The sequence below is a fragment of the Schistocerca cancellata genome, chromosome 1 (genome assembly GCF_023864275.1).
Source record: "Schistocerca cancellata isolate TAMUIC-IGC-003103 chromosome 1, iqSchCanc2.1, whole genome shotgun sequence".
NCBI lineage: Eukaryota > Metazoa > Arthropoda > Insecta > Orthoptera > Acrididae > Schistocerca > Schistocerca cancellata.
In genome coordinates, this window is record NC_064626.1 from 1,065,204,112 (window position 1) to 1,065,231,569 (window position 27,458).

The following is a 27,458-nucleotide window of genomic DNA, read 5'->3' on the forward strand; positions in this document are numbered from 1 at the left end:
ACCTATGACCTTGCGATCAAATATTTTCGGTTCCCATTGGAGAGGCACGTCCTTTCGTCTACTAATCGCACGGTTTTGCGGTGCGGTCGCAAAACGCAGACACTAAACTTACTACAGTGAACAGAGACGTCAATGAACGAACGGACAGATCATAACTTTGCGAAAATAAAGAAAGAAAACTTTTCACTCGAGGGAAGACTTGAACCAAGGACCTCTCATTCCGCAGCTGCTCACGAAGACCACGGGACCACGGCGCGCCTGAGCTCACATTATCCATGATGTTGCCTATCTTGCGCATGGATTACCCAGTTTGTATATTTTGCTTATTTTTTTCATAGTCCCACACAACTTCTTCCTGTTTTCTCGATTGATCTGTGTTCAGTCTTTCAAGGCCTATCCACTGTGCCAACTTATAACTAAATCTGAGGGGGGTGTGATGGGGAGGTTCCCTTGTTAGAGCGTTCACTGGCGCCACTACCTTTGCTCGCTTTGTCTGTCCGTGAGTGGCAGCAGCGGCATTTATCGATAGCGAGTACTGTGGTACTATCTTCGGAGCGACCTCTAGTATTTCCGGATCGTCGTGTGTCGGAGTTCCGTTGGGACGGAGGACCAGTGAGTTCCGGAGGATCAGTGAGGTCCGCGCAGCCCCAGGACTCGCCGGGACAGCTGGCAATACATGCACTACCCGATGGAAGGATGTGGTCGCGAGAGTGCACGACCACGCCAAGGACCGGATTCAGCTAGTTTAAGTTGAATGGATTGTTAAATCCGAGTAGTGAAACCACCACCATTGTGTGTGTGTCCGTCCGCCGAAGTGACCTCATGGTAACAAGCTGTTAGTTGGCGATCCATACTGGGACGTTTGCCTTGCCTGACTTGATCGAGAGTGACCGTTGGTTGGTCGTTCGGTCGGTCGTCTCAACGGACGACGTGTATTTGGTCTTCCGACGGCTTCTGGGTTCTCTGTGTTTGTGTCGAGTAGCAATTCGTCCTTGTTGCTCCACAGTGACTTGTTTTAGTATTGTTTGAGTTGTTTGTGGAACCGTTTATGCGGATCCGTGTGTATCTAGTGTGGTTTTGAATGAGCAGCCATTTTAACGCTGTCTGAGCACTGGATTCGTGGAGGCAACATGTTGTGATTACCTCGGATTATTCTTGCGTTTGAACATGTTCTCTTGTATAATGTTTCTCGTTTTACGATTTCAAGAATGTAGGTCGCCCGTCTGCCTGGCAGGGGTTATTCTATCGTCTATTGTGCATCGGACTTTAGGTAGATTTTGCGATAGTGTTGGTCATGCGTTTAACTGCGACTGGTTTGAGTTGCCATCCTGTTAAATGAGTATAACACTGGGTTTCCTGTCTCACCTTAGTTATTTTTGAGGCACTTTCCCAGGTCGATCCTTGGAGCATTGCCTGTATCACTCCCTTCCTTATTTGATCTGATTGTGTCAATTGTTTAAAAAATAATATTTTGTTTAAATTATTCCTATCGCGAGTGGCCTTCAGCCGACGAATAATTTGAGTTCTTCTTAATAAGGCCTTCAGCCGTCAGTGTAGCTCGTGTTACAGTCAATTTTTTTATTTGGTTGTTTTAAAAATTATTTTGGTATTTTTAACGTGTAATTGTCTTCCTCATTCGTAATTCAGGCCTTCAGTTGTTAATTGTTCTGAAGGATTGCTTGTGGCCTTCAGCCGACAAATAATTTGAATTATTTCTTCATTAGGCCTTCAGCTGTCAGTATAGTTTGTGTTATAGTAATTTTTTTAAAATTATTGTTTTTAAAAAATTATCTCCTTAAATAAAGTGTATGTGTCTACTGTGCAACCAACGGTAAATGATTAGGCCCCGTCCACACCTTTTCCTGCTTTCCCTAAGTTCCACGTCTCAAATGACTTGTTGACTTTTCGCCAGGGCACTGACGAGCATGTTGTTGGGCGCCCACATCCAAAATCAGCATCATCATCATCAATCAGACACGTCTTCGGTGGTCATCGTGACTCATTTAGAAACTGGAAGCATCACTGAAGACAATTGTACTCCGCTCAGTAAGATTCCAGGTGGAAGACGAGTCTGGAAACGCCCCAGTGGTGGGATGCGTTACTGAGGAAAATTCAGCCCCACTCAATGAGACTCCAGGCCGAAGACGTACTTGGACACACCGCGGACGGACAGTGGTGGGATACCAGCCTGACTGTCGCCCGTCATACGGCCCGACAACCAGGAGCGATGGTCTGGGATGCATTTCTTTCATAGCAGAACCGCTGTGGTTGTTATCTTGGAGCACTGTGGGGCGTCGAAAATATTCTACGCCAGTTTTATTGCCCTTCATGGCAAGTCAATCTGGGCTTCAACAATATAATGCCCACCAGTACATGGCGAGTGTTTTTACTCTCTGGGACATTCTACGTCAACCCTCACCGTTGGTCGGAGACTAGAGGCAGCCAGACTGGGGAATTACCGTCCAAACTCGACTGAGGCCCCCTCCCCTCCACCCATGCCGGTCTGGAAGCCAGAAGGAATGCTTGCCGAAGTAAAGCTGTGAGAGGGAGTGGTGTGCCATGCTCGGACGACTCACATGCTGGAGCACTTGCCTGCAGAAGACAAAGGTACCACTTTAAAGTTCGAGTCCGGCACACAGCTTTAATCTGCAAGGTTTCCGTCTTTCTTTGGTGTATAGCTGACTGTGGCAATACAGACAGTTCACTATCATATGCCATCTAATTTAAGTCGAACTGTAGTTCAGCCCTTGTGACATGTAGCATTTAGAAGCAAGTACCGTTACTTCTCCTTTAAAACTGCTCATTTTTTATGATCACTAGGCTCGGTGTTCACCGTTTCATCCCTCCTATCGAGTAAAAATCGTTCTAGTACCGAGAATTGAACACAGGACCGCTATTTTGCAGCGATACGTGCTGCCGGCTTATCTATACCGTCAGTCCAAAAAATTTCGAGACTGCTTTTATTTCTGGCTTATAAGAGACGTCAGAACAATAACTACCGTGGCAACTAGAATTATCAGCTGTGAACATCAGATGTGAATTCGACAAGCCAGTTGTGAGCAGGCAGTGTTAGGTAGTGGATGTGCGACTAATGTGTGCATTACAAATCGCATTGTAGCAACACCTCGAACCGAAGTGTTCAAAACATTCTCCAGAATGAAACTTCTTGGCAGATTAAAACTGCCTTTCCGTACCGAGACTAGAGCTCGGGACCTTTGCCTTTCGCGTGCAAGTGCTCTTCCAGCTGAACTACCCAAGCACAACTCACGCCCCCTCCTCACAGCTTTACTTCTGCCAGTACCTCGTCTCCAGAATATTTTGAAGTAAGTTTGGCCCACACACCTTGACTCCTGTGGAAAGAAAAAAGATTCCGATGCATGGATACCTGCAGCGACATGACTGAAATGAAAAACAGGGAAAATTATTGCCTGGAGAAAAACCATCACGGTTGACGAGATTTGGCGTTATCAGTAAGAACCTTCCAGAAAACGAGAAGCTGCAGAAAAAAATCACATGAAGCGTCAACGTTTTGATGACATAACCGACATCCAAGCCAATCTGATGCACGAGTTGAATAGCATGCCAAAGAAGGACATTTCTGACAGTTTCACAAGGTTGTATGAACGTTCTGTTCGTTGTACGCTAGTGGTGGTGGGTGGGGGAGTGATTACGTAGAGCTTTGGTGTGACGACATAAGCGAGTGACTGCGTGTGACATCGCTCTCTAAGTTTTTATATATTTTTAGGTTTCAGATACATATTTTAACGGTTTTTGTGATATTATTTACTATATAAGTGACTTATTAGTGGTTTCTTCATTCACCTCTGCCTTTCTTGTGTTGTGACCTGATATTTGTGAGTGTTTCGTATCGAGCAACTTAGCCTCTTACCTGTGTTTGCATTCCGCGCTGACCAGTTGCAGCTGTAGCTGCGCATCGAAAGCTAAGTACTAATTAATTGTGTGTGTATAGTGGTTTTATTTAGGAACTTCAGTAGTCTTAAACCGGTGTTCTTGGTGTTTTCTGGTGAAATAATTTCAGAAGAACCTTTTGGGAACTGTTTTCAGTTTCGTTACTCTGCCATTAGACGTTTGATTCTCTTTCTTTATTAGGCTTTTGTTATATTCTCATTTGTTGTTGATTAATACTGTTAACAATAGTAGTTACTTCCCTTGTAGAGTAAGTCTGTGATTATTGTAGTCAGGTTTTTAACATCTTCTTATTGTAGTAGCGGAACTTAGATAAGTAGTTTTCTTGTTTCAATTAGTGTAAATTTTACCATGAGTGAGAAGTGTGGGCTTTGCCGTAGGTTCGTGAGTAGTGAATTGCGGTGTGAGACTTGTTGGAAGTATTTTCACTGGGGGGAATGCAGCGGGGAAGCCAGTGGGCATTCTGGTGAGATCCTCTCCTGGAACTGCAGGTTATGTAGCAAGAGTAAGTTGATAGAGGAGCAGGAGCGTAAGATCTGTGTCCTTCAGGTGCAGTTGAAAAACGCACAGGAGGAGCTAGATAGGATGAGGATGGAGAAGGGGGTTGGGGAATGGGAGCTGGCTGTTGGCAAGAGATCTGCTAGGAGAAGAAGACTTTCAGATAGTTTTACTATTGGTGTTTGCAATAGATATAACCAACTGTCAGAGTCTAGTGGAGAGGAATCTCTAGTAGCTGTAGATGTAGGAAGTATGCAGCAGACCTCAGCAGTTACGGTGGTTAGGACAGTTGCAAGGTCGAAGAGAAAGAAGAAAGTTCTGCTGTTAGGTAGTTCTCATGGTAGAGATGTAGGCCATTGCAGGAAGTATTGGGGAGTGAGTACCAGGTCACCAGCATTGTGAAGCCTAATGCAGGATTGGCTCAGGTGACTGTTAACATAGGGGGATTATGTAGGGATTTTATTAAAGAGGATCAGGTAGTGATTGTGGGTGGAGCTGGTAATAGTATTGATAGGGATGGGGAGAATGACATAGATGGTGACCTGGAAAAGATAGCCACTCAGACTGGCAACACGAATGTGCATTTCGTGGAACTGTTTCAGCGTCACGATCGGCCTCATCTTAATACAGCCGTCAGGCGTAATAACATGAGACTTGGGGGTGCGCTGATGACAGAAATCATGAGTCACATTTCAATGGTGTCGGTGGAGTCTATCAGCAGGACGGGTTTCACTAGACATGGCCTGCACCTCAACAGGTATGGGAATGGGAGGTTGGCAAAGCTTATAGGTGACAGCATAGGTGGGGGTGGTGGGATCACTCATGGGAAAATTCCTGCAGTAGTGGGTGTTAGAGCTACACCTTTTTTAGATTGAAGTAAGCTGATAGGTATTCCTGCTTAAGGGAAGTCTCTCTAACAAAGGAACCACTTTTGACAAAGCTTAGGTATCCGAGTAATGAGGGAATTAGTATATTTTTTCAAAATATACAAGGTATTAGAGATAAAGTTAGTGAACTGCTTATAGATGTTACCTCTGAAATTATTGGTATATCTGAACACTTCTTAAATAAGGAGATAAGTCAGAGGCTTCCTTTACCAGGATACAGGTTGGCTGGCAGCTTTTGTAGGAGCTCTTTGCGGTGTGGGGGAGTAGCCATGTATGTGAAAAACGGTATCCCATTTGAGTCAATTGATGTTTCAAAGTACTGCACTGAAAAGGTGTTTGAATGTTGTGCAGGTGTGGTTAAATTTAATGGAGATAAACTTCTAACTGTTGTTATTTATAGATCCCCAGACTCCGACTTCACAACATTTTTGCTAAAGCTAGAGGAGGTTCTTGGTTCACTTTATAGAAAATACAAAAAGGTAGTTATATGTGGCGAGTTCAACATTAATTGTATAAGTGATTGTGCAAGGAAAAGGATGCTGGTAGACCTCCTTAATTCATACAATCTTATGCAAACCGTATTCTTTCCAACGAGAGTGCAAGGGAACAGTAGAACAACCATAGACAACATTTTTGTTCATTCCTCATTACTAGAAGGGCATTCTGTTAGCAAAAAGGTGAATGGCCTTTCAGATCATGATGCACAAATTTTAACTCTAAAAGATTTTTGTGCTGCAACACATCTTAAATATAGCTATCAACTGTTTAGGAAAGCTGATCCAGTTGCTGTAGAGACCTTTGTAAACCTTATCAAGGAACAAGAGTGGCAAGATGTTTATAGCGCTGATACAGTAGATGATAAATATAATGCTTTCCTCAAGACTTTTCTCGTTATCTTTGAAAGTTGCTTTCCGTTAGAACGTTCAAAACAGGGTACTAGCACAAACAGGCAGCCTGGGTGGCTGACTAGATGGATAAGAATATCTTGTAGAACAAAGTGACAATTATATCAAAACGTTAGAAACAGTCAAAATCTAAATGCAACAGCCCATTACAAACAGTATTGTAAGGTGCTTAAAAATGTTATTAGGAAGGCAAAAAGTATGTGGTATGCAGATAGAACAGCTAAGTCTTAGTATAAAATTAAAACCATATGGTCAGTAGTAAAGGAAGTGGCTGGTCTGCAGAGACAGGTCGAGGATATAGAATCAATGCGTAGTGGGAATGTCCGTGTTACTGATAAGTCGCGTATATGTACAATATTTAATAATCACTTCCTGAATATAGCAGGTGAACTAAATAGAAACCTAGTCCGAACAGGGAATCACGTAGCGCTCTTAGAAAAAAGTGTTCCGAGACTGTTACCTGAAATGATCCTCCATGATACTGACAAGAGGGAGATTGAGTTAATAATTAAATCACTAAAGACCAAGAACTGTCATGGATGTGACGGGGTATCTAGCAGAATACTGTAGTATTGTTCTATGTATGTTAGCCCAATACTTAGCCATATCCGCAAATTTTCCTTTAGGAGTGGTCGGTTTCCTGACCGATTAAAGTACTCGGTAGTGAAGCCACTTTATAAAAAGGGAGACAGGGATAATGTTGACAATTATAGACCTATTTCTATGCCATCGGTGTTTGCTAAAGTTATCGAGAAGGCTGTATATACAAGGTTACTGGAGCATTTAAATTCATACAATTTGCTGTCAAATGTACAGTTTGGTTTTAGAAACGGTTTAACAACTGAAAATGCTATATTCGCTTTTCTCTGTGAGGTTTTGGACGGATTAAATAAAAGGTTGCGAACACTAGGTGTTTTCTTTGATTTTACGATGGCTTTTGACTGTGTTGACCACAAAATATTACTGCAGAAGTTGGACCATTACGGAGTAAGGGGTATAGCTTATAATTGGTTCGTCTCTTACTTTAAGAACAGAAAGCAGAAGGTAATTCTCCGCAGTATTGAGAGTGGTAGTGATGTTCAGTCCCAATGGGGCACTGTTAAGTGGGGCGTTCCCCAAGGGTCGGTGCTGGAGCCGCTGATGTTTCTTATTTGTATAAATGATATGCCTTCTAGTATTACAAGTGGTTCAAAAATATTTCTGTTTGCTGATGACACCAGCTTGGTAGTGAAGGATCTTGTGTGTAATATTGAAACAGTATCAAATAATGTAGTTCATGAAATAAGTTCGTGGCTTGTGGAAAATAATTTGATGCTAAATCACAGTAAGACTCAGTTTTTACAGTTTCTAACTTACAATTCAACAAGAACCGATATTTTGATCAGACAGAATGGGCATATTATAAGCGAGACGGAACAGTTCAAGTTCCTAGGCGTTCGGATAGACAGTAAGCTGTTGTGGATAGCCCACGTCCAAGATCTTGTTCAGAAACTAAATGCTGCTTTATTTACCATTAGAACAGTATCTGAAATAAGTGACAGTTCAACACGTCTACTTCGCATATTTTCATACACTTACGTCGCATGGTATTATTTTTTGGGGTAATTCTTCTGATTCAAAAAGGGTATTTTTGGCTCAAAAACGGGCTGTTGGAGCTATATGTGGTGTAAGTTCAAGAATCTCTTGTCGACCCCTATTCAATAGTCTGGAAATTCTGACATTGCCCTCACAGTATATATTTTCTTTAATGTCGTTTGCTGTTAGCAATATTAGCCTATTCCCAAGAGTTCGCAGCTTTCACTCAGTTAATACTAGGCAGAAATCAAATCTGCATGTGGAATGCACTTCCTTGACTCTTGTGCAGAAAGGAGTGCAGTATTCTGCTGCATCCATTTTCAATAAGCTAGCACAAGAACTCAAAATTCTTAGCAGTAGCCCAAACACTTTTAAGTCTAAACTGAAGAGTTTCCTCATGGCTCACTCCTTCTATTCTGTCGAGGAGCTCCTGGAGGAGCTAAAAAATTAAGCAAATTCCAGTGTTACATTTTTGATTTTCTTTATTTAAACTTAAGACTCATCGCCTGAATATGTTTCTTATATTTCATTTTATCTGTTTCTACTATCGTGTTATAATTCCATGTATTGACTCGTTCCATGACCATGGAGACTTCATAATTTGGTCCCACGGAACAATAAATAAAAAAAAAAAACTAAAATGACCATCTTAACTCTTATGTATTTTTATTAATCACCTTTCGAAACTTTTTGGAGTGATCGGTTGGGGGGTGAGGGGGTACACCAAAGAGGTATGTACAGCATTCTGAATGGTAGCAACAAACAACGTAGGCCGCAATATTTTGTAAAGACAGTAATACCAGGCATACGCACCAGATGCTGGAAAATCGTACGTTTTTCTGATAGAAATATAATTTATATTTGTTGATCATAAAGCATGCCCAGTCCACATTCATTGTACAACTATATTAATCGTAGTAATGGAATGTTCTAATTCAGATAAGTATCAACATGTTTTCACGTGTCTGCAGCTCGTGGTCTCGTGGTTGCGTTCTCGCTTCCCGAGCACGGCGTCCCGCGTTCGATTCCCGACATGTTCAGGGAGTTTCGCCTGCTTCGAAATGACTGGATGTTTGTATTGCCCTCATCATTTCATTACCAGTCAAGACACTGGCGAGATTGGTCTGAGAAAAGATTGGAAATTTTTACGGGCGCAAAAATGGCTCTGAGCACTATGGGACTTAACTTCTGAGGTCATCAGTCCCCTAGAACTTAGAACTACTTAAACCTAACTAACCTAAGGATATCACACACATCCGTGCCCGAGGCAGGATTCGAACCTGCGACCGTAGCGGTCGCGCGGTTCCAGACTGTAGTGCCTAGAACCGCTCGGCCACCACAGCCGGCGCACCGTTCAGCACCCCACAAACTATCATGTTTTAACTTCTGATATTTCTTGTAACTAACTGTCGTATTTGTCAAATTTATACTTCATATTTTCTTGATATTCATTTTCATGTGGAATTTGAGGCTGGCGACGTTATTAAAGTATACTTTTCTACTGCATTTAGTGTGCCTCAGTGTTTGTCCATCTGTTTGTCCAGAGTAAAATTAAGAACTAAAGAATAGCTACAATAAGCGTATGGGCTATTTACGTATACTAGTTTCAGTTAAGCAGATTCTTTCGGTCCCTTTGAAAAACAAAGAGCTAACACAATGACTGGTAACCAGTACAAGGCTGGGAGACGTGACGACGTGCTAAGTGTAGTTACATATGCTCTTGTGCTAATGTTGTGGTAACTGCGCTTTTCCGAGAAACAAACATTCAAACGCCGTGTGACATGAGGTATGACAGTCCAACCTCACATTAAAACTGCTGAAAACCACACAAGCAACATGACTAAAACAAAAAACTGTAGCTCACATATCTGGTATTCTACTCAAAAGCAACGATAAATAAGCCTCAAAATGTTTATTTACTTCTACCATAATTTGCATTCTCTACGAATACCAACGACCTATTTAAATATATCTATTTGATAAATACGTAAGACAGAAGTTTATAACCTGAAACACGCGCAACGTCATTCAGATCAACATTTTGATAGCTACAAGTAAGAGTTGCAAAGGAATACGCCAGTATCTATAGAGTAACATACACCAGTAATTACACAAACGCGCGTATTTACATTATAGCAAAGTCACCAGAACCAGAATAATGTTACAGGTGGCACATTGCAATCATACTTGAGATGCCATAATATACGACAAACGCACGTTGTATTGAGAATTATTGCCAAGAACGCGTCGTGCAGGCAAAGAATGAAGAAAAATCATGGCTGCAGCAGCAAATGTTGTATTACGAAAAAAACCGTATGACTGCATGCTTACGGCTGATTAATATCACTTCACATAACTTTGCAAAAGATGATCGCTAAGTTTTCCATTAGCTTCATACGACAGCGCCTTGGTCACTCTATGTTGTTTATTTAGAGGGATGGACAAAAATATGAGCAAAAACAGGACACTTTATCACGTCTAATACGATGTGGGACTCCCGTTGGCGTTCAGAACAGCTCTCAGTCGTCTCGGAGTGGATACGTATAGATACTGCATGGTTTTCAAGACACTCTTATGTACCGTTTTTCCTGCAAAATAGTAGCAAGATCAGGTAACGATGATGAAGGTGTGTAGCGATCATGCATCCTTCTCTCCAAAGCAGACCACTAAGGCTCAATAATACTGAGCTCTAATGACTGAGATGCGACAATTCATTCTCGTGATACCAAAACTAGTCCTGCACAACGCGAGTTGTGTGGACAGGCCAACAGGAGCGCTGTCGTCTTGGTACACATCACTGTCAACAAGCATTGTAGCATGTGATAGACATGATCTGCTGAATGGACATATGATCCTTGGCTGTAGCGTGATCCCTTGTCCATGGGGTCTGGGTGCCCCAAATCATTACCCCCCGCCCGCCATGTTTCACTCTTCGGGCGTAAATTCGACCATAAGTTGAAAACAGTGTAAAACAAGACTCATCGGACGAAAGCATTTTTTCCCATTTCTCCATAGTCCAGTTTTTATGGATTCAGCACCACGTTTTTTTGTTACGGGCATTTGCAACATTGAGGAGTAGTTTTGGAGTTCCAGTTCGCACTGCCATTCCCTGCTCATGGAGCTCTCTTCGTCCTGTTTTGGAGCTGACAGGGTTCACGAGTGCGGCATTATGTTGTGCAGTGACTTCTGCAGCTGTCGTCCCTTTATTTTTCGTCATAATCCTCTTCAATGACCATCTGTCACGGTCATTCGACACACGCTTTCAGCACCGTTGTGACCAGATTATGATTTTCCGCTTTCCCTGTATGCGGTAAAAGTTTTCTTGACTCATCAAACACTTCGGCTACCTTGGTTCGGCAACACCCATCATACGAACACAAAAAATATTGCCGACGTTCGAATTCACTCAACTCTGACCCAAAGAACTCTGAGCTAAACAGACTGAAAATTACAACGTATTGAGGACGTTGCACAGATGCTGTTTGTGGTCAAATACACCGACAAAAAAAAAAAAAAAAAAAAAATCGCAACACCATAAAACAGTTAATGTAGTGTAATGAAATTTCTGGAATACATTTGTCCAGGTAACATACATAAGTGATTAGCAATGCAAATTCACAGTGTATAGATGCGCGTTATAAGCGATTGCAAATGTGAAAAGCTGGTACATTAATAACCCGTGTAACCAAAAGAATGTTGAATGCAAGCATACAAACGCGCATCCATGTGTTTTGTAGGTGTCGGATGACTGTGTGACGGAGTTCCATGTCTGTTGCACTTGGTCAGTCAGACAGGGACGGTAAACGCTGGTGATGGATAACGCTGGAACTGTCGTCCGATGGCTGGCCGTTGTGGGCGAGCGGTTCTAGGCGCTTCAGTCCGGAACCGCGCTGCTGCTACGGTCGCAGGTTCGAATCCTGCCTCGGGCTTGGATATGTGTGATGTCCTTACGTTAGTCGGGTTTAAGTAGTTCTAAGTCTAGGGGACTGATGACCTCAGATGTTAAGTCCCATAGTGCTCGGAGTCATTTGAATTTGTCGTCCGATGATGTCCCATATGTGTGCTCAATTGGAGATAGATCTGCTGATCAAGCAGGTCAAGGCAACGTGTAGACATTTGGCATGGGATGTTGAGTTACAACAGCGGCATAGGGGCGAGCGTTATCCTGTTGAAAGACACCTGCTGGAATGCTATTCATGAACGACAGCACAACAAGTCGAATCACTCGACTGATATTTAAATTTGCAGCCAGGGCGAGTGGGCATAACCATGAGAGTGTTCCTGCTGTATACGAAATTGCACTCCAGACCATAAGTCTGGGAGCAGACAAGTTAGCTGCAGACGCTCACCTGGTCTCGTTCTAACGAACAAACGTCCATCACTGGCTCCGAGTCAGAAGCGACTTTCACCAGAAAATAAAACAGACCTCCACTCCGTCCTCCAATGAGCGGTCGCAAATGGCGGTGCTTTGCGCTCAGTGGAATGCACATTACAAGGCGTCTGGAGCAGAGGTGTCTCGAAGTAACCGCTTTGTAACAGTTAGTTGTGCCACTGTGGCGCCAACTGCTGGTCGGATTGCTGCTGCAGATGCAATACGATGCGTCAGAGCCATACGCCGAACACGATAGTATTCCCTCTCGGTAATGCCACATGGCCATCCCGAGCCTGGTCTGCTTGGGACCTTACATTTTCGTGACTACCGCTGCTAACAATCAAGTACAGTGGCTACATTTCTGCCAAGTCTTTTTGCAGCATTGTAGAAGGAAGCTTCTGTCAGCCTTATTACACGACGTCCCTCAAACTCAGTGAGTTGTTCATATTGGCGACTTTGTCACCTTACAGGCATCCGTACCTAATATCATCTTCACGTCGAATCTCGAAAGTAGCTAAACGCTCACGACCGTTACAGCGTGTATATAAATCAAACCCTATCTGCATCCTCATAGTGGAGCTACTAGAGTGACACTTATGCGACTGACGCGAAATTGGAATAGATATCATCTTTCAGTTGTAGAAACACGTCTACCAACTTTCGTTTATATCGCACAACTCCTGCTTTGTGCTTCGATTTTTTTTTTCCATGAGTGTACAACAGAGCAACCTGCAGGCTTGATTAGCTACTGTATTCATGTTCAAGCGCGCATTTCTCGCGATGTTTCTGTATTTTTGTCCAGCCCCTGTAGGTCGTTGGAGCCCACGATGATTGTCATCAGCTCTCAGAATATTACGGCTTGTACTGAACACAGGATTTTCAACCCCTTAGAGGCGTGCGCTGAACGCTTTCGTCAGAGTCAGAGCGGGAAGCGTGCCGAGGGCGGCTGGAGTATGTTTTATAAGGGCGCTCACCTGGACACGACTGCGCAGTTTATGGCCGGCAGAGGCAGCGGCAGCGGCAGCGCGTCCTCCCTTGAGCCGCGGCTGCTGCGCTAATTTACGGCCGTGTATCTTATCAGGGCAGCCCGGCGCCACCTCCCACCCCCGCCCCCGCTGGCCGCTATCTGGACGCCTCGCCTCTCCCCAGCCTCGGCCATAAAGCCCAGACCCCGCCGCCTGTTCCCTGCACGCCTGTTGCCTGCGGAATCTACTCCGCTGATGACTCCGCGATTTTTTCCACTTGTCCCCTAGTGGCCAAGTTCGATGTCGTCGTACAATTTTTGTGTTTGGTCGGAGGCTCAAGTTGATTCCGTATTTCTAGATTTCCGGAAAGCTTTTGACACCGTTCCTCACAAGCGACTTCTAATCAAGCTGCGGGCCTATGGGGTATCGTCTCAGTTGTGCGACTGGATCCGTGATTTCCTGTGAGGAAGGTCGCAGTTCGTAGTAATAGACGGCAAATCATCGAATAAAACTGAAGTGATATCAGGTGTTCCCCAGGGAAGAGTCCTGGGACCTCTGCTGTTCCTGATCTATATAAATGACCTGGGTGACAATCTGAGCAGTTCTCTTAGGTTGTTCGCAGATGATGCTGTAATTTACCCTCTAGTAAGGTCATCCGAAGAACAGTATCAGTTGCAAAGCGATTTAGAAAAGATTGCTGTATGGTGTGGCAAGTGGCAGTTGACGCTAAATAACGAAAAGTGTGAGGTGATCCACATGAGTTCCAAAAGAAATCCGTTGGAATTCGATCACTTGATAAATAGTAGAATTCTCAAGGCTGTCAATTCAACTATGTACCTGGGTGTTAAAATTACGAACAACTTCAGTTGGAAAGACCACATAGGTAATATTGTGGGGAAGGCGAGCCAAAGGTTGTGATTCATTGGCAGGACACTTAGAAGATGCAACAACTCCACTAAAGAGACAGCTTACACTACACTCGTTCATCCTCTGTTAGAATATTGCTGCGCGGTGTGGGATCCTTACCAGGTGGGATTGACGGAGGACATCGAAGGGTCCAAAAAAGGGCAGCACGTTTTGTATTATCACGTAATAGGGGAGAGAGTGTGGCAGATATGATAAGCGAGTTGGGATGGAACTCATTAAAGCAAAGACGTTTTTCGTCGCGGCGAGATCTATTTACGAAATTTCAGTCACCAACTTTCCCTTCCGAATGCGAAAATATTTTGTTGAACCCAACCTACATAGGTAGGAATGATCATCAAAATAAAATAAAAGAAATCAGAAAGGTTTAGGTGTTCGTTTTTCCCGCGCGCTGTTCGGGAGTGGAATGGTACAGAGATAATATGATTGTGGTTCGATGAACCCTCTGCCAAGCACTTAAATGTGAATTGCAGAGTAATCATGTTGATGTAGATGTAGGCTCAGTGACGCATTTTATTCGTACACTGCTGATATCAGTAATATAGAACCTACTATTCTCATTGTAGAGGATCATCTGCAAGTCCAAATTAGTGGTCGAAATCACTCACGAATTTTCTGCCTGCATGTACCTCGACAACAGTTTTCGATGCTGCAACAGGTTAGGAAGATTTTGGTTTAACATCCCGTTGTCGTCATCGAGGTCATTAAAGGCGGAGGACGAACCTGAATTAGGGAAGAAATGGAAGGAAATCAACCATGCCCTTTCAGACGAACCATCCTAGCAATCGCCTCAAGCAGCTAAGCAAAATCACGGCAACCAAAATCTGGATGGCTCGACGGGGATTTGAACCGCTGTCCTCCCAAATAGATGTTACCAGAGGTTGAAAACACCGCCACAGTTGTAAGGTTCTTTTATTTAGAACACGTAACCGGTCGTTTTCTAAATAAAAGAACCTTACAGCTGCGTTGTCATTTTCAACCTCCTGTATAATGCTCAGTTGCGGATGTCTCTACGACGGGTCCGTTTGTAAATGAAAGTTAAGTACAAGGGTACTGACCTAGGACCACATACTTTTCGCTGTGGGATGACATACCTGCAGGCTTCCCATTTAGATAGTCTATAGACATATGAAAATGAAGACTAACACGTCTGTCTTTCTGCAGACATTTTCCATTAGTTCAGCAACATTCCACTCAGTTAAAAATTTTATTTTGGTAGGTCTGCAGCCTCAACGTGTTTTAGGTATGAAAACATGGTCCACGTCGGCTGTATTCTTTTTATTATCTGTGCGATCGGCCAATTTCAGTCTTTGGCGCGCTGGGTAACCACGCGGTTTGAGGCCCCTTGCCACGGTTCTCGCGGCTCACCCCGTCAGATGTTCGAGTCCTCCCTCGGGCATGGGTGTGAGTGTGTTGTCCTTAGTGTAGGTTACTTTAAGTTACATTAAGTAGTGTGTAACCCTAGGGACCGATGACCTCAGCAGTTTGGTCCCATAGGAACTCACCACCACCACCACCATCAATCTTGGGTCATTTTAAAGGACGTGTCTTAAGCTGGGTGCTTAAGATAACAGAAAGAATACAGCATATTTGGACTATAATTTCATTCTCAATTCCACCCAGATTTTGATGCATGGACCTAACCACCAAGAAATAAAAGAATACAGAGTACACAGACCATCTTTTCATTCCCAATTCCATTCAGATTTTGACACATGACCTAACCACCTTGATATATTCAACCTGAAGGTAACTGTAAAATATGTAAAGTTTTAGTGATTAATGGTGTTACAAACAACTATTTTGAATCATATTTATCAAAACAATTGTATGGAGTAGTTCTGAATAATTCAGACCATACTGTAAAGTGAGCGCCAGGCAGATGAGTGTTGGAGCTCCACAAGGTTCAATTTTGGGTCCACTCCTTTTACTGTCATGTCTCAGTGACCTTCCACTTATCATAATCTGACTTGATATTTCTTGCAGATGACACAATTAAAATGTGAACACAGATAACAAAAGAAATAAATGTTAATCAGTCTTTTCAAACAGTTACTTTATAAATGAATTCCACTTTTACTTCGGTAGAAGACAGCATAATCAGATAGGTATAACAAACGAAATATCGCTGTAAAGTGATCATATTCTCGGAGACCTCGAATGCCACCTCACGTTTCTAATAGTCCACGAATGATTAAAATTCTTCATACATAAATGAATATCTGCCCGCATCTCGTGGTCGTGCGGTAGCGTTCTCGCTTCCCACGCCCGGGTTCCCGGGTTCGTTTCCCGGCGGGGTCAGGGATTTTCTCTGCCTCGTGATGGCTGGGTGTTGTGTGCTGTCCTTAGGTTAGTTAGGTTTAAGTAGTTCTAAGTTCTAGGGGACTGATGACCATAGCTGTTAAGTCCCATAGTGCTCAGAGCCATTTGAACCATTTTTGAATGAATATCTACGTCTGCCACTGTGTTCAGTGCTCCTTCGTTGCGGGTTTTTCGTTATGGAAGTGCCTTAGAGAAAATAACTTGTCCAGAACAGTATTACGCTCCTCTGACGATCACATGAAAGACTCGTTTTGTTGGTTTGTTTTGTCAACTCCTGCAGGCTACTCACGTGGTTACGGTATGTGAAGCATACGAGGGAGGCGAAGCTAACTCATTGTGGGTCGGACGGTAGCAGTGAAGGGATAGATGACGGATGAAGTGGGAGTATGAGAAAAATCTCTGAAAAGCGTTAAAATTAGGAACAGAATACCAAAGGTGAAAGAAAGATGTGAGTAAACTAACGAAACAACTATATTTGACATAGTATCTGACATGATTAACTAGTTGGTCATGCAAGGAGCGACGCACACAACCAAGTGTCGCCGCCATTTTGAAGGTAAAACAGGGTACATTATTGGTATACTCCACAAACTGTTCCTTCAAGTGTAGAACACAGATAGAGAGACGCTTTTAACGAAAAGGCCAAAAGGCCAACTGAGTCTGTGCTCAACAATATTATAGATACTGAATGTCACAGACATTTTCACTAATATTTCCATTTACAGTCAGATAAGATCACACAAAAATTAAAACATACAAGAAAATAAAATAAAAATTTAAATTTACAAGGTCATAAACTCGGCAGTTGCTATACAGCAGAACAAAGCTACAAAAGTGATTCAATTAATTATATTAATTGTTCTCATCATTCATGCAATATCAGAATACATGTCTCACCACGCCAACTAAGCAAACAACAGTTGTAGTAGAAGGGACATCAATAGTAGTCAGGGTGAGACAGAATGCTCCAAATTTTTGGGTGTAAATACTGATGAAATTTTGAATTGGAAGAAACTTGTTATTGTACTTTTCAAACATATGACTTTGAGTAACTTTTGATCTGCACATAAGTGCTCTTTTTGAAAACAAATTTATATATTAACATGTTTTACATATGTCTTTGGCGTAAATTTCTGGTGTAAATCATTGCTTAGCAAGGTCTGATTGCTCAAAAGCCAACGTTGACAGTAGCACAGTGTGTTCAAGCAGTCATCTTGGAGGCATGTCTTCAACTAATAACATAAAATCAATGTGTGTACCAAATAAGATTTCAAACCTAGTCTGAAATCGTTTCTTCTCCACAAATCTTTTATTCTATAGACGAGTACTTAATTAAACACCAACAGCACATGTAGTTTAGTAGACAAATACGTTTACTTTGTTGTTAAATTTGTATTACCCTTTTTACATCAGTAGTGATGTATGATCCGTATATTCACACATGAACTACTGGGTCATTAATATGTTAATCTTAATTAAGTGCAAGTTGCCTTACCGTTCAATAATATGTAAACGGACAAAATGCAACGATATGCACGAACAAAAGACTCATTTATATCAATTGAAGAAATAAAGTCTGTAAATGGGTCCGTGAACATTCTGTGTCTCTTTATCTGTAAAGATCCGTCTCGATCACACAAATTTTACGTTTCACTATTACCGGGTTTGGCTACTGCCATCTTCAGATCATAGAGTATTCTGATGAACGTATCAACGTCAAAATACGTACATGTAGGTACATAGTGGGACGCATACATTGCGAGTAAACTGTCTCATTTCGCATTATTTGATTAGAAAGCGTGTAAATGAAGTATGCAATTAGTTAACTAACGTTAAAGAAATTCGCTACTCCGTTGTCCAATTTTCTACCATGAACTCAAAACTCCGTTCGACAACGTTGGGAAGTACACCGTCAGAACTATAGTGCTATCAAAGGCAAATGGTAGGCTGCCCAGCTGGTGTTGCACCTGGTGGAATGAACTGCTGCTGCATCAACTCAGCAGAACAACTTCATAAGGAGAGAACCGCCCTTCAGCTCGGTAACTAGGTGCTATGCACAACAGCACATCTTCAGTACGCAAGAACACTTATTTACAGTGCTGACGATGCAAAGGCAGCCAATCAGCGTCTCTGAAAGCGAAAGTTGTGGCACCTTATAGCCCTGGCAGGGCTTCTGAAGCCACTGGTCAGACGGGAAGATCTGATCGAATGAAGTCATAGTTGCCTAATGGTTCCACCCAGCCGCTCCAGCCCGCTGTGACATTTAGGCCAACAGTGCTGTCGTTGGAGAAATGGTAGCCATCCAGTATCATATACACTGAGACGTGCTGTGGCTCGCATTGGTGACGTGTGTAGGTTTCTGCCAGACCGTATCGTTTAGTTGGCATGGTTGCATTGTTTCTCTTCTTCTCGTGTTAACTGGCGCCACTCGTTTTCGTAAGCGTTGCCTGTCCGCAAGTGGCAGCAGCGGCACTTATCGATATGTAGTTCTGCTGCCCTATCTTTGGAGCGACCTCGTGCATCTTCCAGGAGGTGTGAGTGGAGAGTTCAGTTGGGGACGCAGGAGCAGCAAGGTCCGGGCAGAGCGACAACACGTTGGGACCGCTGGCGGCTTGTATGGACTGCCGGATAGGACAGTGGTCACGGGGGTGCACGACCTCGTCGAAACCGGATGCTTCAGGTTTCAGTTGAGTGCATTGCAATTCGCGTGGAGAAACCTCCACCACTGTGATATCTCGCTATTCTCCAGTGACTTGGGTTCGTGTTGCTGCTCATAGTGTCACCAAGGCGAAAAGCAGCGAGTGGAGTACCTGGGGAAGGCGGATATGATTAGTCTTCCTGAGCTTCTAATTACTATTTACTATTTTCAGCTTCTTACATTGTTAAGTTCAACCAGCGGTATTTGTCTGTCTTGTTGCCGCTAACGCCCGAGTTACCTGGGGGTAGTGTATGTAATGGTAGTGTACTTTTCCTCGCCTTGCCGCCGCTGTCTGGTGAGGTGTGTAAGTTTGACAGCTTCTTGACTGTAGTTTGGATGGCGTTCTTCTACCTTGGTGGAAGTAATTCCTTCTTGTTCCGAGCGCTCTAAGCACAGTATTCTGCGGGCGAAGCCCAGACCGCTGGTTCCGGCTTTGACGTAATTTTACATCTTGCATTTTTTTTTATGTCAGGTAGCCTCACCAAGATTATCATTAGTCGCTCGTTAGACTGCCACTAGTCCGAGCTGCCATCTTGTGATGTGAATGCAATTCTTAGATGCCTGTCTCTCCGCTCGCGAAAGTGTTTTTGGTGTGACCTACTAAGAGCTCGATTCCTGGAGCACCGTCTGTCACTGGCCCTTGTGTTTTATTTTATTTTTGTATTATTGAGATACCATCATTTGTCTCACCTGTCTGGTGACCTGTTGTTTTTTTTTAACTAACTTTTGCTATGCCTTTTCCGTTTGACAGTATATTTGTAAAATTTTAAATAATTGCCAATTTTCACATTAAAGGCCTTCAGCTGTGATTGTGGTTATTTGCCTTAAAATTCTGATTGCGACCACATTGGTTTGTTTTCGAAAATTATTTGCTATCTGTATTTTATGTATGTTTGTTTAAATTCTTATAATTGCCATTCTGACGTTAAAGGTCTTCAACCGTGATTGTGGCTTTTTTTTGGTCATCAGTCTCCTGACTGGTTTGATGCGGCCCGCCACGAATTCCTTTCCCGTGCTAACCTCTTCATCTCAGAGTAGCACTTGCAACCTACGTCCTCAATTATTTGCTTGTTGTATTCCAATCTCTGTCTTCCTCTACAGTTTTTGCCCTTTACAGCTCCCTCTAGTACCATGGAAGTCATCCCCTCATGTCTTAGCAGATGTCCTATCATCCTGTCCCTTCTCCTTATCAGTGTTTTCCACATATTCCTTTCCTCTCCTATTCTACGTAGAACCTCCTCATTCGTTACCTTATCATTCCACCTAATTTTCAACATTCGCATATAGCACCACATCTCAAATGCTTCGATTCTCTTCTGTTCCGGGTTTCCCACAGTCCATGTTTCACTACCATACGATGCTGTACTCCAGACGTACATCCTCAGAAATTTCTTCCTCAAATTAAGGCCGGTATTTGATATTAGTAGACTTCTCTTTGCCAGAAATGCCTTTTTTGCCATAGCGAGTCTGCTTTTGATGTCCTCCTTGCTCCGTCCGTCATTGGTTATTTTACTGCCTAGGTAGCAGAATTCCTTAACTTCATTGACTTCGTGACCATCAATCCTGATGTTAAGTTTCTCGCTGTTCTCATTTCTGCTACTTCTCATTACCTTCGTCTTTCTCCGATTTACTCTCAAACCATACTGTGTGCTCATTAGACTGTTCATTCCGTTCAGCAGATCATTTAATTCTTCTTCACTTTCACTCAGGATAGCAATGTCATCAGCGAATCGTATCATTGATATCCTTTCACCTTGTATTTTAATTCCACTCCTGAACCTTTCTTTTATTTCCATCATTGCTTCCTCGATGTACAGATTGAAGAGTAGGGGCGAAAGGCTACAGCCTTGTCTTACACCCTTCTTAATACGAGCACTTCGTTCTTGATCGTCCACTCTTATTATTCCCTCTTGGTTGTTGTACATATTGTATATGACCCGTCTCTCCCTATAGCTTACCCCAACTTTTTTCAGTATCTCGAACAGCTTGCACCATTTTACATTGTCGAACGCTTTTTCCAGGTCGACAAATCCTATGAAAGTGTCTTGATTGTGGCTACTTGGTTTAAAATTCTGATTGCGACCACTATGGCTTGTCATCAAAATTATTGGCTGTCTGTCTTTTATGTATTCGTTAAATTTTAAATAATTGCAATTTTTTGCGTTAAAGGCCTTCAGCTGTGACTCTGGTTACTTGCCTTAAAAGTCTGATTGCGACCTCATTGGTTTGTTTTCAAAAATTATTTATTAAAATAAATGAGTGAAATTGCAAAGCAAACCAATAGTAAGCGATTCAGGCCCCATCCACAGTCGTAACCCAATCCTGCCTTCCTTAATTACCGGGTCTCATACACAACACCCAGATTAGGTCCTGAGTCACAGTAGTGTTCATCAGTGTTCAGCTGTGCACAAATGGCCCAGTGACAAGTCGACACCCGGCGACAGCCACGAGAAGAAGAGTCATTGCAGTCTGAGATGAGGCGGCCTGGCGCTGCCTATAGACTTTTCTGTCAATAGCTGTAGGTCTCTGCCTGGGCTAAGTCTGTAGGCAGTCTACTTGGCACCTTCACACTGTGGCTTTGATGACGGCTACCTCCCTGCTAAACTATAAGTTTGAGCTGGGCCATCTTGCTGCCCAGATATACCGTCACTGTCTATCGCCCCATGCGGACGTAGTGTGTCGTTGTGCATCACCTAGAAGGGGCACACGGCAGTCGTCTTCAGCCATGCCGGATGCCCCAATCTGATCTCGCCTGCTCTGTTTGGCTTTACACCACCACGAACGTAGCAGGTCTACAGCCGGGACTGCCCTCTGTTGTCCATCACCATTACCCACTTCTGTTTTGCATCAGCGTTCGTGTGCTTTGATGGCTGCAGCACTAAACCGTCAGCCGCCATCACCACGTGCCGCTTCACCGGCAGGCATCTGCTGACACACGCACACTCCAGCAACTGTTGCCCACTACGTCACAAGAGGCCACAGACTACCCCTGCAACTTCAATTCTGCCACTGTAACTGTTATGAACAAGAGGCTGTTTTCCCCAGGGATGTCCTTCTGACAGACCGCTGTTCGATTCCTGTCAGCACCACTACTACAGACCACGTCCCGGTGGGGGAGCTGCTCTTCATCTCACCTATCATTAGCCCGTTTCATCTACTACAGTAGGCGACGCGAACAGGCCCCTACAATAGGAAGTCCTCTAAATCTTAGTTAACTGAGCGGTAGATCAGCAGATGTCTTGTCTTAATAAATATTGGAATCAATCAGGTGGCTTCTCAGTTCATCTATTCTTAATTGGTGTTGTGAACAATCCCAAAAACATTGAATCTATGAGAGGCATGATCTGTATATTCTTAATGTGTTCTAAGTAGAGGAGAAGAAAGAGTTTTCCTTGCGATACGCCCACATGTTCAAAACATTATACTAATTTATTGTGTCGACTTAGTTTGTTCCAGTTATTGTACTCTCAATAATGGAATGATGTTTAATTTAGTAATAACGTAATCACAAATTAAAACGTGTGAAGTTAGAATGTGAATTGTTGAGAGACCGTTGTGATGTCTTCAAATAATGTGTGGTGCTCCAAGAATGACTGTATGATACATTAAATACCTAATTCCAAATAAAGAAAGGAAAAAAAATTGCTCCAGCTTGAGTTGGGATGTTTGTTTACGCGGTGGCAGCCTGTTGTGGAGCAGGCAGCTACGTATCGAAGGACGTGGGTCAACAAGGTAGACATTTACTAATGCATGGATTCTTTGATGGAAACGAAGATGTCAGTGGTTGTCAGTTTAGAACTTGGGGCTGTCTGGGCGCACGATGAGGAAAGCTTTCACAAGCCAGTCTCCTAACTGGGAAATCTAAACTTGCAACGTTGTGGCCGTGTCAGAAATCAGGTCTCCTGCCATTCAGTATTCAAACTGTGAATGCAATGGAACTAAAGAAATTGTTGCTGTATACGATTTCTTTTATGTTAGGAAAGAACTGGTAGGTTCTCCTCCCTGTTTCTGCTGTCCAAGATTTCTTGCCATTCTCTATCAATGCATGCTTTCATTTCCTTATTCAACACGGCTCATGTACCTTATCATACTTGCGCTTTGTGAACCAGTATTGTGCCCCTCCTATGGTACTGAAAGGCCTACAGGTAGCAAGGGTAATATCACCAGCAGCGCCTCAGTCAGTATTGTTCTGTCTGGCGCAGGAATAGACTCCTCCGTGCACGCCGTAGATCCTGTGCTGTCCTTAACTTTCTTCTTCTATGAGCCCAAGCGCTCTACCAGTAGTCCACAGCAGCAAGTAAGATTGTGTTGTCGAACGTTATTATTGCGCTTAGTGGCAACTGAACACTCCTTTGGCCAACTGTTGCTACTTTATTTAAGATTTTAATGGCTTTCTAGCAGACGATTTCTACATGTGCATGAAAGTTTTGCTTTTCGTCGATGTTAATTCCAAGGTACTTCTATAATTCTTTTGTTATCGCAGGTTAGTCATTTATTTTGATTGTGGGGCTACCGTCCTTGATAATGTCCTTATAGTAACATATAGAGTGTTTTGTTTTCTACGCACCAGTTGCTTAGTGTTTGAAGAACTACACTACAGTTTTCCTTTAATTTAGCCCTTGTGTTAGCAGATACTGTAATTAGCAGATCGTCTGGAGAGGCGAGGCAGCCTCTAGTGTTTGTTATACTCTGAAGCTGGTTCAGTAATGGCTATTCTGGACCACAAACAGGGCCCTCTGGACAGCCTTTGGTGATGTCTTTTACAATTTTATTTCCAGGACATTCTAGTTTCACCTGCGTGTCTGTGCAATAATCTCATAGACGGTTACAGAGATACACCATAAAAGAAAGTGCAAGAATGACACTTGCTTCCGATGAAGGGAGCCAGGACTGTGCACTACCTGTCGGGACATGGTCCGTATTCCATCTATTTACTAAAAATACGACAGCGCACCACAGACACTTGTGAATGTGGAACAATCGGTACCCCAGATCACATCGTCTGGGATTGTGCCGTAAGACAATATGTTACTTACCAGGACAGGAACGCATTTAGAAATGCAACAGTCTATAATATAATAAGGAATGACGAACTGTGGCATGCCGGCCGGTATGGCCGAGCGGTTCTAGGCACTACAGTCTGGAACCGCGCGACCGCTCCAGTCGCAGGTTCGAATCCTGCTTCGGGCATGGATGTGTGTGATGTCCTTAGGTTAGTTAGGTTTAAGTAGTTCTAAGTTCTAGGGGACTGATGACCTCAGATGTTAAGTCCCATAGTGCTCAGAGCCATTTGAACCATTTGAACTGTGGCACAAACCAACTCGCTTACAGCTAAGACTTCAGCTTATGAACTATAAGCCTACATGGCTGACAACCAAGAAGAGGCCTTACATCATGATAACGAGACGCGCCACTGAAGAACATCCACCTACAACAACCTTGTGGAAGCAATGAGGAGACGAGGCTCGGGCAGGACCACGGAGGACTGCCTGAGACACTGGCAGCCGTCTGCCAGTCTCTTCACCTTGCACGCCACAGCAGCACAGCCCTTCTGAATCCTGCACTTCAACGCGCCAGGGGCTAACCATCCAGACGACCGATAACAATACCAAGTGCAGTAGTGTAGCACAGTGTCTCGTAGTGTAGTGCGCTGTAGTATAGTGTAGCGTAGTCCAGAACTACAAATTACAAAATTTGTGATCCACCAATGCTGCATAGTATAACATATCATCGTGTGTGCCTTCTGGAGACCGGATGAAAACATAGCTGCGCACCATATGGCCAAATGGTAGTATGCAGACTATTTTTTAGTTATTATTATTTTTAATTATGACAAAATATTTTGTGCTTTACTCGTGCCAGTTCATGTGCAACATTCGGTCTCTTCTTTTATACAGATAACAGAAGAAAGTAAAACAACAAATAAATAAATAATATGATGCATATTGCCCTCTCATGTGTTAGCGTAATAATGAGTGTGCTTCAAGAATTGGTGTACTCTGTTTTATGTGGGTCAATATTTACCTAATACAATTTAGTGACCGAGCGAGATGGGGCAGTTGTTAGCACACTGGACTCGCATTCGGGAGGACGACGGTTCAATTTCGCGTCCGGCCATCCTGATTTAGGCTTTCCGTGATTCACCTAAATCGCTCCAGGCAAATGCCGGGATAGTTTCTTTGAAAGGGCACGGCCGACTTCCTTCCCTAATCCGATGAGACCGATGACCTCGCTGTTTGGTCCCAGAAATGCAACTTTGTTCGGAGTTGCACAGGAAGCAACCAACGGGAACTGGTGTCGAATTTAGACCTGAAAACTTAGGATGATGTTAATCGTTGGCACTGTAACACTGGAGTCTATTTATAGGTTGTCACTATACGGATGGATCAAAATACAGAGATAGTTAAGGAAGGGGAGAGCGAACCTTGTATGACCGCATGCGGAAACGCAACAAAGTTAAGTTCTTGATATTGTAGAAAGTGACAAGACGGAGATAGGTAACCTCCATCCAGTAAGATTAACAGTCTTTGATTTCCCTGTACCAGAGATGACAGTGGAAGGGATCTCTAAGAGGAATACCAGTATTCTGATAAACGTATACAGAAACGGTTTCTGTTCCGTTCTTGTCCCGGCCGAAAATTTTCCCTGGTCTAATGTCCTCGATTTACGTGACATTAAAGCTCATCTTATTTTCTTTATAATATTGTGTTGAGCCACTGAACTATAGATACCTATTAGTAGAATTGGGCGCTGAATTTGTACTGATGAAGGCAGTGTGAGAGACACAATGGGCATAGTGGCAGTGAAACATAGCTGACAATGACAGAATCGTACTCGGAAAAGAGTGAAGAAGACTGTGCCAGTGAGAGGGGAATGAAGAGACGGAGAAACTGGAGGTGAGTGAGAATCAGTGATAACGATAGACAGAGTCTGCGACAATAACAACGAAGAAAAGAGAGGTAGTGACTGTGAGATGGCACAGCAGCAGTAGCGTGGAATGAAGGAGATGTTAGCAGTAAGACAGAGCAAGAGGGTGACAGTGACAGTGGCAGCCAGAGGGGGGGGGGGGGGGGATAGTAGTAAGTCAGAACGAAGAAGACTTTGGCCGTAAGACAGGAGACACTGACAGAGAGACACAAAGAGATAATGGTAATGAATTGGGAGTGAATGAAAACGGGCAAGTGGGTGGTGTGGGTATGAGCGACTTACAGCGATGAACTAGTAGGTGTGAGTGAGTTACAGTTTGGGGAGCTTGTGGAAGTAAGATGGTTGGTTGGTTGTTTGGGGAAGGAGACCAGACAGCGTGGTCATCGGTCTCATCGGATTAGGGAAGGATGGGGAAGGAAGTCGGCCGTCCCCTTTCAGAGGAACCATCCCGGCATTTGCCTGGAGTGATTTAGGGAAATCACGGAAAACCTAAATCAGGATGGCCGGACGCGGGATTGAACCGTCGTCCTCCCGAATGCGAGTCCAGTGTCTAACCACTGCGCCACCTCGCTCGGTTGTGGAAGTAAGAGGAGAGCTGCATGTTAAAAAGAGTGCGAATATGTTCGCATGTCTAATTTTTGGGAAAATTTTTGAAGGTGCTGAGGAATGTGGAATGAGGCAGCTGGTACCCCACTTTTCAGTCACAGTCATTAAACACGAGCATATTCACCTTTTTTGTGCTCCTATGGGAGCATTTTGCGCTGTTTGCTTAGATATCGCACCTATCGGATTTTGAGTGAGTATTTTACGTGTAGAAGTAGGGTAACTTTGAACCACTCTATCTCGTAAACAGATAAAGATATAAAAATTTTCAAGTTTGTTCGAAGTTGGGATCTTAGGAATATATAGTAAAAATTACAGGCATTTGATATACATAGCCGGCTTGGAATTCGCAGGTCGGTTTTCATGCAAAAAAAAACTATTTAAAAAAACCCTCTCTTATGGGTTTTCCAAGGTACCGCCTCCGAACTAATGGTGCCTCCATTAGCCCCTTAAGGCCCACCATAGACAACATCAAATTCAAAAAGAACTATCAGGTTCGCTCCATTAGGCCAGGCAGGAGGAAGTGTGTAATATTCATAATTTGACCCTGTATTTTAGAATAGTGACATTAAGATGATCGTCTGTTGGGTATACGAATGTTCACTAGCCCGACACACTTGACCATACCCGTCTATCACCAATAGCACACGAAGTATGAACACCGGAGGCATCCCGTTTTTACGCGCGGCTTTTTGGAACATAGGTAGCGCGTGCTGTCGAACGCTTACCGATTATATCTTTCGGTTATTGTGGAAGATATTTTAGGCATAACAAACGCAGTCACGGTTTATCGAGGTCACAGCAGCCGTTGTTTCTAGTATTGAGATAAAAAATGGTTCAAATGGCTCTAAGCAC